Source organism: Bombus vancouverensis, chromosome 5 (genome assembly GCF_051014615.1).
Source record: "Bombus vancouverensis nearcticus chromosome 5, iyBomVanc1_principal, whole genome shotgun sequence".
In the NCBI taxonomy this organism is placed as follows: domain Eukaryota; kingdom Metazoa; phylum Arthropoda; class Insecta; order Hymenoptera; family Apidae; genus Bombus; species Bombus vancouverensis.
The window spans coordinates 15,793,823-15,811,267 of NC_134915.1; the positions used below are offsets into that span (position 1 = coordinate 15,793,823).

Here is a 17,445-nt window from a genome sequence, read left to right on the forward strand (position 1 = left end):
CGCATAAAATAAACTTTTACTAAACCTAATGTTCTGCGTTTCAAATCCTTCGCGGCGAAGGCCAGCTTAACAGCAACAAATGCATTTAAACGAAAATTACAAAGTATTTGGTAACGCGACGTCAGATTGTATCGCGAGCAACGGTAACGCGTGGCAACACGTGATAACAATTATTTCAGGGGTGAAAAGAAATGGTTACCCTGGTTGAACCAATAATATCCGAGATGTATCTCGCGGCGATCAACAGGAACTAACTCGAACGTGCAGCATGACGAACGGCTGTGGCGAAGGTCTTTTCACTAGGTGTGCTCTCGCGCTGTTACAAATACACGGACACGAAACGAAGGAAAATGCATGCTTCCGACCGCGAGAGCACCGGTGCTGGCCAGCGAAGCATGGAGAAACAGCATCGACCGGTACAATGAAGGGGAGAGAAAAATAAAGGCAGACGATACGGGGATGCTGGGAGGCGAAGAGGAAAACATGAGGAGAGCGTGACTCGGTGCAAACGAGAAAATAAAACGACACCGAACCTACAGGGGAATACGTTAACGAGCCGCGATCTCGTGAAAGAGCAGTGGAACGATGATCTCGAGAGATTTTAATGGGACCAACAAGAGCACAGACGAGATTCAACCCCCTTTGTAATAGGATTTCTTTTCTGTTTCTCAGCCAGCTCGAGACAAGCAAATTATTAACCTTTTGTGGTTTGAATTTCGTTTGATTACTGGTCTTCTGTTATCCGTAACAACAGATTATAGGCGTACAGTATCTGTAGGCAAATTAATTTATTTTAGCTTTTTAGACACGCGTTCGCTCACAAGCGTTAGCACGCTTAGGATCCCGCGTCGTAATAAGAATATAATTCTATGTTAATATGATAAAATTAAATTCTTCTCTCGTTTATATATTTTCTATCGACCGTCGCACTGCGACTTTGTTATTTTTATTATCAGATCTTTCCGTCGTATTGTGTGCCTTCTTCCCTGGCTCCGTGCATTTTGTAAATGATTGTTTCAGTCAGACTCACGTTGCAGACTTTGCAGGCTGTTCCAATGAAAAACATGTGTTACAACGTTGACATTGTTCTATTACTACGAAGCGAAGGATCGTACGCAATTCGATAAAACGATAGAAAAGAAAAAATGTCGCGCGTCTGTTATTTCCTCATAAAACGAAGGGAACTTTTCGGACAACCTAATATCTTTTACGCCTCCTATGTTTACGTTTATTATTTCAAACCTTGCAAGTATAATCGCGGTGCAGCTAATTAAATTTCAAAATGTTTCGCGTACGACGCTTTACATAATATATTCATAAAATATACCTACGACTGTACGACCGAATACTTTGGCGTATCTATGTGTAAGTGCTTATACCACACCTGAAGGCGGACTATAAGCGTCTGCTCGGCAAGAGTTCCGTTCGACTGAAACCACCGGCGGTTTCTTAACGGTATCGCGAGTTACGTCGAACAGAGTATATACCTGTCGGATGTTCTCCAAGGGAACGGCGAGGTGGAGGCGCGTATGTAGGTCTCGCTGTGCGATTGGTCGAACCAGGTTCGCGGTGCGCTGGCGGGTAGGACACGGCGCGCACTGTCGGGGCTTAAACTCACCTGTTGCACCTGGCTCACGGCGTGGTCACACACCGGAACCCCCCCATGATTTTGGAAACTGGTCTCGACTATACGATCGGTGACCCATATTCTCCGCCGTTTCTACGCTTAGACACTGGCGAAAGATGGGATTCGATCGGTCACCTCAGCCGCCGGCCATTTGTTCTATTCGAATTCCTCCGCGAATTTTTCCAATTCGCTCGCTGCTGCGACTCGCGATGATTTATGCTTCTTGGAAAACACGGACCAACTCCATCGGACAGGATAAGTTTCAATACGAACCTGTCGCCAGGTTGAAATATTTTTCAACATTCTGACGCGGTTATTTGTTAATTTTTGTACGCTGCTAGCAGACGTCTGGATACCCGAATTGTCGCGAATGTAATGGCTCATGAAAGTGCTCGAATATTCGCAGAAACTTTCTATGAATATACGGGGTGACCGGTTTTCATCTGGAAATGTGAATTACTGGAATTGAGACTGGAATTTAATGATTCCGTGGAGGACAGGAATCTGGTGTAATTATGTTTCCTGTAGATAGATGCGTAGAGATCGTACGAAGCTGATATGACGTCTTCTTAAAAGTGGAATCATGTGTCTTTTAACGCGCCGGTCGATTCGTCTTGACATCGTCCCTGTAAAAAAAATTATTGCCGCGTTCATGTCGAAAAATCTCTAGTTTAAGCGGATATCTTTAACTTCCATTTCGTAAAATCCGTCCTATGAAATACAAAGCAAAAAAGACACGATTTTTCTGTTCGTTCGCCTCTTCTTCCGTACGATAGATTTTGCAAAATAAATAGTTTCTCGACATAAATAAGAATAATTTTTTTCATAGACAACATCGAGACTAACTATACGATTCCATTTAAAAAATCGTATGTCACCTTCGTACCATCTCTGCGTGTCCATCTGTGAAATAACTAATTACACGTAGCGCGTAGTTGAGCAGTAACTCGCATTTATAAATCAAAGTCGGACACCCTGTATATCATAGGAGCGATATAAAACATTTTAAGCTTTCATTCGCAGCGAGACGAGACACCAGAATCACGATGAGACCGGTAAGATTTGAAACGAATGTAAAAATTCACACGTGCTCACGCTCCACAAACATCCTCGGATTTAGTTTTACATTTTACCAACACGATCGTTGACAGTCGTGCGTTATTCGAACGCTAATGGAAAATGTTTTATCGTATAACGTGGACGCATAACGCGTGCATAAAGATTTCCTATGGTAGATGCACATGGATGCTTTCACGAATACCATACGTCATATTAAAATTCTCTTGTTTCATCGTAGATTGACACTAAAGTCGGAAAATGGACAAAAATGAGTTTATCACGCTTCTCTCCTCGTAATCATCGAGTGTGGTAGATGTACCGAAACATTTGACCCGTAGTGTACATGTACGAGCAACACGAGGCGAAATGACTAATAGCCGATCGGTACCTGTAGCTCTCGCGGCTTGCACAATTATGCACACACGAGAGACGCGTTTCTGTGTTTCGTTTTCGAATCGTTTTGGTTGATAGGGAAAGATGGAATTCGAATGGTGAACAGGAGAGAGGCGATATCTGAGGATCGTTGGGTGTAACTATTACTTTGCCAAGTATACGACGCGTGATATATGTTATTTGGAACAGGCTAAAGTGTTTGGGATGGTAGAGGGTAAATGCGAGTCGAACGTATGGAAGCAGTTGATTGGGCATATCCTGCAACTTGGAAATTACGCGCCTATGGGATGTGTACTCTTTCGAGTCGTAAAGAGTTTGTGGAAAAATGGAATTGGGCTGAAGCGTGTAGATAGTACTTTCAGATTGTGAGTGAAATTGTAATTTGTGGGACAGCTTGGAAGCTTGGAAGTTGTACGATTCGTGATTTATGTTATTTCGGGCATTGTGCAGTGGTCGAACGTTAGCACGAAGATGGAGAGTAGAGTGCGGGCAGAGCAGCGATTAGATTTTCTACGATGCGCTTTACGATGGATATTTGCTGTAAATTTTGCGAATATCGGTGTGCAGAGTAGAGATAGAGATCTTACTTGGAGTAAATGGAATTAATTTGATTGTCGATAAGGAAATGGAAATGGAATCGAGCGTGGCAGACGGCAGCTCGAAATGCCTTGTCATTTTTAAACGGTGCATCGTGAAATTCGCGAATATTGGCAACAAACGGAGATAGAAAAATTATTTCTCCTTATTAAGCAGAAGAACTAATCGTCTTATTCGCGAGAGAATACAAATCGCGCGAAACTACAAGTTTCGTAACGAATATTCTTTATACTGTGAAATATATTCGTACTGCTGCAAAAATAGGGATCTTGCTGTGAGCTGTCTAAAGTGTTTAGATATTAATAAAAAGAAAAAATAAATAAAAAGAACGCAAGTGTAATAAAATGTGACAAGGGACTACGACGCTTTGTAACCTGTTCGAAAATATTGAAAAGGGAATTGGATTGACACGTACCACGATACGCGAGAAGTAACATGTTGCACGACAGGTGAATTAGACTCGAGTTTAGAACGTAGCGGAGAACAAGTAACAGCGAGTTAGGTCCACATGTTGTAACCTTGAAAATTACGTGCAGCAACGCGCCATTTTTTCAGCTTTATAAAGTGTTTAACGCATGTGCTAATGGGAAAAAATGGAATTCGATTAAGGTGCAGTAGAGAGCAATGGCGAATTGGAACACCTTACAACCGACCAACACCAACGTAAATTATATACTTAATGATATACGTTTTTTCCTCTTTGGTCTCGAGCTACACTCAGGTATCTGCACATTAATGGAGAAACAGAACTCGATTATAGCATAGTTGAGAATATGTTGCTACAGACTGGAATTCCTCGTAACTTTGAACGCTGATCTCGACCAACAGATTTATAATTAATGCGTTTCTATGAAGCCGGGTGATGTGTTCAGATAAGAAAATAAGAATCGACCGGAGCGCGTTAAAGAACTAGCATTGGCAGATTGGAATTCTTTACGACATCGGAGCTGCTATAATTCATATTCTGGTTGAATTTTATGCGAGCCGGCATAGACAATTATCCGAGAGGTAATTAATCGCGATTCATCGGGATTTTGAAAAGTGTATTTTTGCGAAATATTATAAAGACCGTGAAGCGCTAGTTGGGAAATGGAGAATTCCTCTTATTGTTACGATTGCATTATAATATTGTAATTATCTTATATTATGTTTTAATGCTACAGTTACCATTCGGACTGAAATTGAACGCAAAGCAAATAATAATTTAAGCCAGCTGCATTTGTTATTCGATGATTGTATCGAAGCTCGAGCATTATACTAGACGTTATTTAACTATTACGTATTGTACTATTTCAAAATGCTATCTATAATTCCATAGACTGTGCAAACGTAGTTAGGAAGTATACTCGTACTGGTAATTCGACAATTCTTAGAATACGATCAAGAATACGGAAGACAGTAGCAATTATCGTTACACTTTCACGGTTCGTAAATTTAATAAACTATTCGAATTTAATCGTATAATAAATTAAATTTATTAAAAATTGCGTTAAAATATTATACCCAACATGTGGGCAAAAGACGGAAGAAACTTGTACATTCGATACTTATTTGCTATTTTCTATCTCGTTATTGTTGCTTATTATTATTTATTTATTAATTCCGTGAAACGGAGACTTAATTATACCTCGATGGTGAACACTACGATAAGGTTGGGAAATTTATAATACGGGCAAAGTTGGTCTTACAATTTCAAATAGTAGCTCGCAGCTTCCAATCTTGATGTAAATTTATGTATCTATAAATACTTATATACGTTTAAAGGAAAGAGTATTGAGAATTTTCGTAGAATTCAATGTTTGTCGAATTAACGCAAAATAATTGTTTATCGATATAACGGATAATAGAGAGTTCAAGCAATTGTACAATCTTTTCGAATTGCACCTTTATAATAGATATCTTGTACGATCTAAGTAATGCATATAATTTAAATATCCTGCATAAATTTCCTGAATTGCACATTTCTAACTAGTATCTTTCTATGTAAATTAGATTTGTTGTACACTTTACCTATTGAGAAAAAGTTTCTGTAAATGTTAAAACGCTTTCGCAAGCCGCTATACACAACACTTGGACTCGTACGCCACAGAATCTACATTAATCCGCAACGTACTTGGTTATTACTAGTATTTAATGGAAGAGGTGGATTCGAATGGAATGCGATGGGAACGATGCTTCACTGGCCCTGTTTATGATTTTGAAAACTGGTTTCGAAGATTTTGTTACCTTTAACGCTTTCAGTTCCTGGACGCACACGTCCAGACGAATTTAAGGTTGCTTAAATTAAGCTTAATAGTCGAAGACATCAGTGGTCTGGCTGGAATACATAAGTCATCGACTAATGGTAAATCGGTGCTATTTACGATTTTGAAAACTGGTTTTCGATTAATTTAGAACATACACAGAGAACGTGTAAAAATTGATAAAGTAACGAGCAGTATCAGTCACTCGGTATCTCGTGGTCACATAAGTTAGCCAATTTTCCATAGCGAGACAGGTTATATTTAGTTATGGTTCGCATGATTCGGTAGAACCTACGACTCAAGTCGTCGTCTACCTTATAGAAATAAGACGTCTTTCTGTCTGCTGTTATCAAGATTTTCTTGTGATATGTAGCGGTCAATTTTTAAGTCGCCTTATAACTTTATAGCCTGCCAGGGAAATTCATTTCTACCAGAAATGAATATTTAATACCGGAGAATAAAAAGGTTTAGATATTAATTCATTTAGTTAAGAAGCTTAAAACAGATAAGAAGTTTTCTTTTGCGACGCGTGGGATTTCACTTTTACGTAAGTCGCTTCGCGTTTTTCTACTTTGTACTGCAAGTTAATTTATTGATGGAAATTGATACTCGGAAATAGTGTAGTATCCTGGATATTGATGGAAATATGAAAGTTATCCATACCTTCGTCCTTTTCTTATCGTATCTTTTAAAATAAGACGGGAATATTTTCTGATACCGAAGAAAAATTTGTGACGCGATATGATTGTTCGATAACAGAGATCTCTGTGCCAAATTGCTACGAATAACTAAAAGCAAGCTCCGAAATTTCGAGTGATTTACCGTTTCGTTATGCTGTTATTGTGCTAGCGATGTATCATCACTTTACAAGATATGCAAAGCGTCGAAAGAAGAATTTGCGATTCTAAGGATCCACAGTAGTCACGAATTGTAGCAGAGTCGCTGATCGTACGATTTGATATTTACGAGTGACTCAAATATTTCTCTTGAAAACAACTCAAATATAATTGGACACGTTGATTAGAAATATTCCACAGAAGATATCGTATCATGTTGTAAAATGTGTTGTTAACGTCAACGAAAAATCATAATAAGATGCGAAGTTATATTCCTCTTTCTTTCTCTCGCGAAAGGTATCCATATGGTTTTTCTATTCGAAACAACATTCGCACGAATAAATTAATAAATCGACATACGAACAGTATATTCATAAATAATTCCCTATTGTGTTATACATATTGTCCGACATACATTCATTCTGCGCACATTGTTGCAATTTAACCAGATACATTACTTGTTACGCACGAGTAATTTGATCTCATAAGGTATCTATTCTAAAGAGATACTAAATCATACTCCACACTGAAAGTAGTGATCTCAGAATCTACATAAATCGATTAAACATTTTTTATTCCATTTCTAGGTATGTTATGTACAGGTCTTATAGGTTAAGTGTTGCAGAAAATTATGTGTTAAAATCTTTGATTCATTTCATTAACGCTATGTATTTGATATTTATTTACACAGCTGGCAAAAAGAGAGACTTTGACTAACTGCATTAAAGTCTAAGAATCGGTTGACAGCGAAGTCTTCCAATGAAAATGACATCCATAGGTGTATTTCTACATTTTATGGAAAAGAAGTATTTCTATTCAAATAAAACATATAATATGTTTCACATAACATATAAAGCAATAATGATACAGCCTTTGGTCATCTTCCTATACTATAGAACACATCAACTTTACGATCAAATGATCTTAATAAAAATAGCTGTTTCGTAAAGTGTACAACGACTTTAGGTATTGGAACCAAGGGGTTCGAAGTTCGATGGGAGTTTCGTATCGACCTGGTAACGTTAAACCGAAGCCCTTTACCATTTCGGAAGCTACCATTATAAATAAATTAGTTGCGACCTACGTTCTTCCGTGAAGCGTTGGGAATATTGCAGCGTAGTAAGAGAAAGGGTAGCAAGTTGAAAGAATCTTTTGCACGAAGAAATTATAGTCACGTTCTGATATAACGTTAAGAATTCGTATCTATAGAACGATTACTTTACGTTAATTACTGTTTGAATAGAACGATTTGAATAGAAATTGAATCCTACGAAGATTGTAATGGCATCCAAAGCCTTATTCTCTTTAGCGGGTTTTTAATATCAGAAAAGAACGAACAAAAGGCTATATTTATTGTATTCTTTTCAACGCGGAATGTCGTTAAATCTTTTTCTACCTTTTTCTATTTCAAGGTATAGTAATCCGTTGCCGTAATTAAATAATTAAGGCTAGGAATACATCATTCGCTCAACAATCAAGTTAAACGCGTAGGTTGCGTGGTAATAAATCTTCTTGTCTACAACGAAAAACGATACGTTCCTCAGTGACGAACCATTATTGAATAAGGTTACGCCGTTTGAATTCCAAACTAATGTATAATTACTTTGAGATCCATTAGCATGAAATGTTGGAGAATATCTATAAATAGAAGTTCGCTACTCTTGCTTGATTAACTTACTAATAGAGAAATAAAAATTCCACGCGATCGCACAATTCCGCAGGCATCGTTGCTCTAAATTTTCCATGGCATTTACAATTATCTATGCTTTACGATAGATGAATTTACGAACGTAACGTTTCACGAGACGTTGAATATTCATTACGCACGCCTGACTAACGCGAAATCGTTAGCTTTTTAATTTAAGCGAAGTCGATCGATTTGTTCGCGTGTATCGTTACTTCGTTATTATCTTCTGCTTGCAAAAAATATAACGCTGATTCGCTATAAAAGAAGGCTGCAAATAAAATCAACCACCTTAATCCATCGGCTGTTTTGCATCGTAAAATATATCGTAAAGTTATATTCCTTCGGCCACGCATTCGCATAAATACACCAGGTTCCCTCTAAGGCTCCATTCATCCGGGTCTGGTTGGAAATCTAAAGGAACATAAGCTACCGATGAAACAGCGATTCAGCAATAGTAGTAAATCGGTCGTGGTCGATTCGGAGGGGCTGTTGCCGCGTCTACAAAAAGGTCCGTAGTCAATTAACGATTCACCTGTTACATCTGGCCGAGGAACTGGTTCTCCTGGTAGCTGTAGCGAGCGTTCGCGCGGTGACGCTCGTATATCTGGTCAGCGTCTTTCCTTTTGCAAAACCCTTTGAACCTAATTGCATTAAAATAACGAGCCGCTTACGCCGTGTACGCGCGATCATAACGGAAGAGCGTGTCGCGTTTATAAACGATCGCGTGGCCACGTGCACGATACACCATCGATACATCGTGTTCACCTGTTTCGAGTCAAACAGGTAGTCAAAAGGATATTGGAGGATTTTCATTCGACTATCGTTGACCGATTAGATACGTTCGATTTTTCCATGTAAATTGCCATTCAACCCCGATGAACCTTTATATCGCCATCTTTCATTTCTACAAGTAAGAGGACTTCTCGTATCTCGGGGAAAATACTCGACAGGATCGCACGTATCAGCAACGATCCTCTCGTATTCTGCCGCGATCGATCTTTGTCGCTAGTCGTATTTTTCTCCCCTTTTCATCGTTTTTCGGTTAAACGCGTTGACCTATCCTAATCTCGATAAGTAACCCTTCGTATAATCGCAAACAAACGAGAACATACTCGAGCTGGAAAAAACACAAGGAAACACTGGACGACGTTGAAACATCAGTGAGATACGTGTACGTACTTGTACATAAGTAGAGGCAAGGCAAGTGCAGCCGGATCGAGGCTAAACGCGTTGGTCGTTCACCGGAAACGCCAACGATTTTGAGGCTCGCTTGCAACAGCCTGGCGGCAATAGGCTCGTTCCTTTAACGATCCACAATTAGACGAACAACTCCCACGCAACGTTGGAAGGCGCGCCTCTAGCCGCCGAGAGTTTCGCCGTTATCCTTTGAAACGAAAGCTACTGGCTGTTCGCACGAGAGCCACGAATTGCTTCAATTGGACCAATTTTACTAATAGAAGGGACTTATCGACTCGACACGGTTTATTTGAACTTGGTTTAACGTAGGATATAGCTGAGACGGTACAACGAGGGATTGTGTTGGACGGCCGAAGGCGTCGATAGTACACGAAGTGTGTTCTTGTTGAGCGCCTTGTATGCGCTAATAGCAGTCAAAGGGTTAATGATTTCAGTAGTAGGAAACGTTGTGTGGTAGTGGTTACGTTGGTGGAGTTTCAAGTTTAAAGGCTTCTTCGATCTATCGCATTCCTAATGTCTGGTAGGAGGAGGTTTTTTATTGGCTCGTGTTTAATTAAGGTTCGAGGTTTTGATCGGTAAATTAATTCGAGTAATTGAGCGGAGAATATTCTGCCTTTTTTTTTGTATTTCTGCATACCGTTACTGGAAAATCTATTTTTCATATAATTTTCTAGCAGTAATTATTTTGCGGATTCTTCTTGAAATTATTCGATCGTCCAACCTGTCTTTATATTTAGCGAAACATCCCATTTTTAGAATATTAATTAATTATTTGTTTACGATGACGAAGAAAATACTACTGAGAATTACATGGTTCTGGATTTATTTCCTCTGCGAATACAAACGTTCAGTCGGTATCTATAAAAGTAGTTATATTCAAATATCACGTTGTTTGTAGTGTTAATTAAAAATTGAACGCAAATCGTAAAAACGAACCGTATCGATCGAGAGAAATCGCTGAAATAAATCGTTGGAAAAAGGAACTGGAACAGACGAAATAAACAAGATACCGGTGATCAGCTGTTTAATTTGAAAGTCAATAACTCCACGCGATTGTTCTACACATGGAATATAAATCACGAACGAGATCTATTAATCCTAATTAAGATATCGCTAATTCATTACGACATATAAACGGTGCTCGGTTGTAAATTGAGAAATGAGATCCGTTTAAAATTAGTCTGCTTATCAATCCCATTAATACTCGTATCGTATATAAACCGATAATTTATTCACATTGTACGTCCAGCATGAATAAAAAAGTTGTAAAAGTAAGTCGGACGAAAAAGTTCCTCGAAAAAAACCTTTATGCGATTACAATCAATAAAAACAAAAAATTAAAAAGAATAAAAGAAGAAGAGTTACACTACCGTGTAATCAGCGGAATATTTCAAAATTACTTGTTTCGCTGGATCATTTAAACCTTCAAGCTTAATACCAATTTACAAAAGCTTGTTTTCTCTAATTTTACTAATAACAATAATTATCCAATAATAATACTAACTACGTTAGATTGTACAGTCAATTACAATGAGCACTTTCTACGTACAATCGCAAAGTATACCGAACGTTGAACCTTATCATTATCTATACCTTTCTCCGTTTCGACACATCTTCGCCATTGTAGAAACAGCACAGAGACGATTCACGCGGTACAATTAGAAACTAACGAGGATCGTCGAAAGCATAAAACATTCGATAATGGTACGTACCTGCGATAGCGAGATTATTACGATGGTCGCTAGAAATGGGGCGAATCTCAATGTTTAAAACACCGAGCCACGCAAGTGTAGACATTCTTGCAATCAGAGTGCGGACATTCATGAAAATTCATATCTTGTCGCGTGTCGTGTAAGAAACAGGCATATTTTAAATTCATAGTAAGTGCGGATAAATTGGCTCCTAAATCGAGATTGCCAATAACGAACGTGATAATTTCTTGGATTGTAGATATATGTCTTCATCGAGGAATTGTTCATCGATATACTTCCGTTATTGATAAAACGTTCAACGTATTGATAGAAACTTGAAGATTCATGACAAATCACCTCAAAGAAATATATTCTATATTGCTTCTTTTTTTTTTTTAATTTTTGTAATGCACTTGTTCCACTTTTCCACTCGATCCTTTAAATGATAATGACTTTCTTTTGCAACACACCAAACAGAGTAGCGCTGTATGGTTCGACTAGCAAACTAATAACTAATAACATAGATAAAACAATATTTCGCTTGATTGCGTATTTCCCTATGTGAAAAAGTGAGTTTGTACGAGAAATGAACACGCGCGTACTCAGGAGAGTTTAATGCCTCGAAAGGCAACGATAATTTTTCGAAATACTTTGCGAAATTTTTGTTTATGTTTAAATTTGTCGGAAAGTCGATCGAGTAAAAGGTTCGTATCCGCCGTTAACGCGATTCGTGGAAATGGAGACACATTATTCACCGCGTTCCATGTTCTAGAATCGAGTGCATCGTGCAAAAACTCGCCAAGCGTCGATGATTCATTAATAGCGTGCTATGTGGTGAAATTCTGCTGGCAATCTATTTTAATTTACGACCTTCCTTTAGCAAATAACAGAATACGCATCGATCATATCGCATAACCGATAAGTAAACCGATTTTTATGCAAATTCCTAACCGTGTAACTCGCTTAATTTACTTCTTTACTCGATTAAACGAACGACACCCAAGAAGACATTTATCCGCGTATTTTTCCGTATTACCCGCATTCCGTGCATTTTCGTAATTCCGAGTTTCCTGGAAATGTCTAAAAATCCACCGTCTGACTCCGACGGTAGAGAGAGATACCTCTGTGACCCGCTGCGTGAAATAAAAATTCCCTATCACAGGCGTTCAAACATATTGGGTCGTCCCAAAAGTTCCTTTCGTTTCACGAGCAAATAACAGACGCACGACATTTTCTATTTTATATAATTATGTCAGAATTATCCATTTCGCGGCAATGGAACAAATACATCGTTCATTCGTATCGTCGTAATTCATAATTAAGGATCATACGTAAAAAAAAAAAAAAAATGTTGCGCGTTCTTAGAAAACGAAAGAAACTTTTGAGCCAAGCTGATACTTTGCCGAGTCATCGTGTATCCGGAAAACCGCGAGCGTCGGTTTCCGGCGCCCGTCAGCTCGCGCGGATCGTTTCGGTTTATTCGAGGCCAATTACAAGAGGCCACGGGATGTACAACTGGACACTCGTAGTTTCGAGCTGCTAACGAGCAGCCGCAAGAGTGCTCTGTGCTGAGACCGTAGCTGTGGCCTGGTCGATATTAGCAAAAGCAACTGGACTAATGACCATAAAGGGGTACGGAACGAACCGTTAACGTTATTAAGAATATCTACGTGCTGTTCTTCGTGCACAGGACCGGCTACCCTTGCCCGGAGGAAGCGAGACGAAGGAAAGAAAGGCCAGCTTGAAAAACGAGCAAAGGAAGCGGAAGACATCGGCGAAACAGCGTTGAAAGTCGTACGGGTCTTTACTCGCGAATATTACTCGTTGATCTCTCACAAAAATCATCCGACAACGGAACATCGGCTTCTCGTTGAAGCGTGTCGATACCGCGGACGGTTTCGACGGATCGGCTCGCCTAGCTCCCTGGAGATTTGCTCGACTTGGCTAATGGACACGATTAATAGGCCTTCCAGCTAATTACTCCGCTATCGCCTTTTTTACACCGTTTCTACCCGAGCTCGTTTCTCGTCGGACAACATCGATTATTAATGCGACGATCGCTCGAGGAATTCCACGATGGAAAGGATAGGACTGAGTGAAAGATGTTGAGAATTGAAAGGGGTTGGTCGTATTATTTCGTTTGTTAAATGGCATTTGAATTGGGATTTTTGCTAGTTCCTAGGATAACTGTATTATGCTAATTACTCGTAAACGACGTCGTTCCGTTTCAAGTTGATGGAGGCAGGTGGATCGTAGTAGACGAATCGAGCGAGTTTCTTCGTTCTGATAGAAGCAATTTTGCTTTCACGCGATTTAGAGGCAAACCCCATTCGATTTAATACGTTTCGCACGACGTGTTTTCTTCCTTTTTCGGAAATGTCCGTTTTAATATAACTTTCGTCTGCGATTACTCTCGTCCAGCTTTAAAATTCAACAGTCGGTTTTTTACAACGTCGGTCAATTCTATTCTACCAACTTTTGTTTAACTATGTAACGCGAGGCGATAGGTGTATCTGGTTAAATTCGATATTTCACCATTGTTGGTTGGAAAGTGTTGCGCAGAACTAACGGTTCGTTGCTACCGCCACTCTCTCGATTAAAACTGTAACACCCGGCCTTTTTGTCATCCAGACATCCAAGCAAAACGCGATGTATCTCGACGATTAACGGCATATCTCTGAGAAACTTAACGACGTTAATAATCGACGGGACGACGATTTATCGGGAATAATAACCCGTAAACTCGGTCGAAAGAGAGGAACCAGTTTCTCTCGCGGGTAGAACCCATCTTTCGTTGCTGGATCTAGGTCCTTTGTGTCCATTATTCACCGTGGAACACCGTGACGACGCGCGTAACACGTTCGAGATTAGAACGAACAGCCAGAAATACGAATTCGTCTTTGGTTTTATCTCTCGCCACCGCTCTTAGTCGGTATCTCGCTTCTCTTGCTTCTCTTTCTTCTACGTTTTCTTCTTTTCGTCGCGAGGTCTTAATCGAACTCGAACGAACACAAAATACGTCGAAGTCGTTTCTTTGGCAGATAACGCGTCTGTCGCGAGTCGTTTTGTCCTATTTCATAGATAAATTGCGTTGCTTTGACTATTCGAGAGACGAGAATAACGCGAAGAGCAGAGGAGAGCGGCGAAGTTTATTTGAAAGTTGAGATCGGTCGATGTTTATCTCGATTTCTGTTTCATGAATTTTTAAAACTACCTATAATTGGATATGCTGTCTCGCCAATGTATTCCAACAGATACCACATTTTGCAATTAATGTTTTTAATCTAATCTGTATAGTCGAAACGTTATCGACAACGCGTGTCGATACTCGGCTACGATTAGTACATTGCGTACCAAGTTACTAAAAGACAAATAATCAGAAGTACAGTTTTTAGATTATCGAAACTAAAACTTTATACAGCATCTGCAATAGCTGATGAAAGTTTAACGCCGATCTTCTATCGACCAGTCTCTTCATTTTGTTCGATATAAGAATTTACATAAAGTTGGACGAACGAAAGAACGTAACGATGAACGTACAATTTTAAACTAAATTTTGAAATCGGTCGTTCGATCGGACCTGGTGAAGTTCTCGTAAAGAACTCGTTGACGGATTATCGCACCGTGTTATAGACACTAAATAACTGACACGGTTCGTACGTTGTCTTTACGAAAATACGAACGATACCCGAGGCGCCGAGTACGAAGATCGCGTTAAAAAAGAAACAATGACGTAAATAACCAAGCCCGATGTTCGGAAAATCCGGCGAAAAATATCTCCAAGAACGCTTATTGTTATCTTCCTCGCGCCGATCTCTTCTATCCTCGAAGGAGATAAAACGAGTCCCGAGGCCATCGGTGCATCTGCAGTGTCCCGCAGGGCAAAAATACCGTCCGATCCTGACTAATAACCGTGATGGCGAAAAATGGCGGTGGCGCGAGCGAACGAAAGAACCGGAGGCCGCGGCAAAAAGCGGGAGAATCGCGCAGGGTGGCTGATCGATGATGTCAGAGGAGCGGAAAGGATGCGCGTTATCGACGCGTGCACGTGCGCTGGTATTCCGCAATTAAGTGGCCGCCTTCGTCTCCGCTTTTTCCCTCCTCTTTGCACCGCTTGCAAGAGAGACCGATCGCCCGGTAGCACGTGCACGCGCCGAGGGGCCAGCCGGTGCGCGAGAACACGAAAAAGAAACAAAGTAGAAAAAAAAAGAAAAAAGAAAAAAGAAAAGAGCGAAAGAGGGGAAAAAGGATCGAGCATAGTGTTGCAGCTCGCCGTCTCGCGGAACGGTTTCACGATAAATGATAACCGCTTTAAATACCAGTTTAGCGCGTGTATCGGGAGAAGCGAGGTGAGCGCGCCTCGAGCCATGGAATCCCCTCGTTTCGACGATCGTCCTTTTGCCCGATTTATCACCGGTCGCGCCCTGAAACGCGCTCCTGCGACCGCAGCGGAGAGGCGCGAAGCGGAACGCCCGACAGGAAGCTGTAGCAGAGGACGAGACGTGCCGCTGGAAGCTCGATTTACACCTTCGCGTGCTGTAGTTTAGGCCACTTTAGGCGAGTGGTTTGATCGGCGATGGAGGCGAGTTTCTTGTCAAGCGGAAAATTTATTGGTGGATGAAACGGTGGATCTAATGGATCTAAATTGAGATAGGTTGCGTTGCGTTAAGTTTCAAAGTATTGGTAATGAACGTGTTAAAGAGCCGCGAATACGAACATGTTGTTCGTTGCATAAGTCTTTTCAAGTTCCTTCGTCGGCGATCGGATTTTTCAAGAGTTTTCGAACGCGTGGAGAAGGAAGAATTTTTGATACGTAAGAGAAATCGTAGCGCGGAGAAACAACGAAGCGAAACATTGTTTTGTCCGATATTCGTAGTGCGACGTTAATGGCTATTCCTGTTGCTGTGTTAGAAAAGGAAGATACTATTATTTTTTAGACTACTTGTTCGGCGAAATAGAGTACATAGTTACAGTTTTTATCCAAACTCGCGAAAATGAAAAATGCTGAAAACAGAAAGGTAATGCGTAATTTACGTATACGCATGTTACTCTTTTATCGCGTTACTTCGATTATACGAAAATACGTTGACTTAATTTCAACGTACGAACAATCGCCGTAATTTATAAATTGGATACGTTCGAGATTCGTCCATATTTCTCTCGCGTATTTCTAGGAGCAAAGTGAAAGGGGGGCAGGATGAGAACCGATACGAAACTTAATTAACAATGTAATAAACTGTCTTGTTCGTTCCTTTCCTATAATTTTACTCAATTTTTAGAGAACGCTGTTTTAAACGTTCCTGTACTTTTACAACTTGCTCTCAACTACCTGTGTCAAATAATCTACAATTCTCCCTGTAATGTTTCCAATTATTCGCTTCAAAACCGACAACACCCCCTATAGAACGAACGCGGAGATAAATAATTTGTGTTTCAAAAAAATCACCGTTACTCACACGCTCGAATAAAAACAAAAAGCGTCGGACCGATCGACGCTCGAATCAAAGTTCCGCGCACCTTTGGCCGAAACGTTACAGGGGAGAAAAATTGCACGTTGAAGGGTTAATGCAATCGCCAGCACCCCGCGAGCACACGTGTGCTCCCCAGAGGGGTCGTAGCATCGCATGAAAACGGTACGCTGCGCTCGTCTCACCAGGCAACCGACCGACCAACCAACCAAACGATCGCGCCGTTCTCCGTTCAGCCGCAGAGGGCAGGGACCCTTCTTATGCGCTCATCGAAGTCTCCGGCTCGGCGCGCGCGTTCTCGTCCAGCAGTAGGTCGAGCGAGGCCCGAAAAGCTCACGGCCTACGTCCTTGAGAGATCCTGCAGGCCGTGCACGCTGCGTCGAGCGGTAGACCGCAGACCTACCGTCTGTACGTGTTGTTGAGCCATACACACTCTCTATACGCTCTGCTCGAGAGGCAGAGAGCAGAAGAGGAGGAAACGGCGTACACAACGTTCGGCAGATACACGGACGATGGTTCCGTAGGACCGTGGTCGTAGGATCGCGACACGTGCAGCAACGGCAGCGGAGCGGCAGCATCGTGAACGTATACACACGTAGAGAAACACGGGCCACCTTTGGAGGTAGAAAAACGAGGGGCAACGTGGG

At 40.7% G+C, this 17,445-nt stretch overlaps 1 protein-coding gene across 1 annotated transcript in view; it reads left to right on the top strand.

Moving 5' to 3' along the window:
• The window catches only part of LOC117158660 (uncharacterized), a 267,429-nt gene that overhangs the window by 103,686 nt on the left and 146,298 nt on the right, over nucleotides 1-17,445 (top strand). The window lies entirely within an intron of this gene.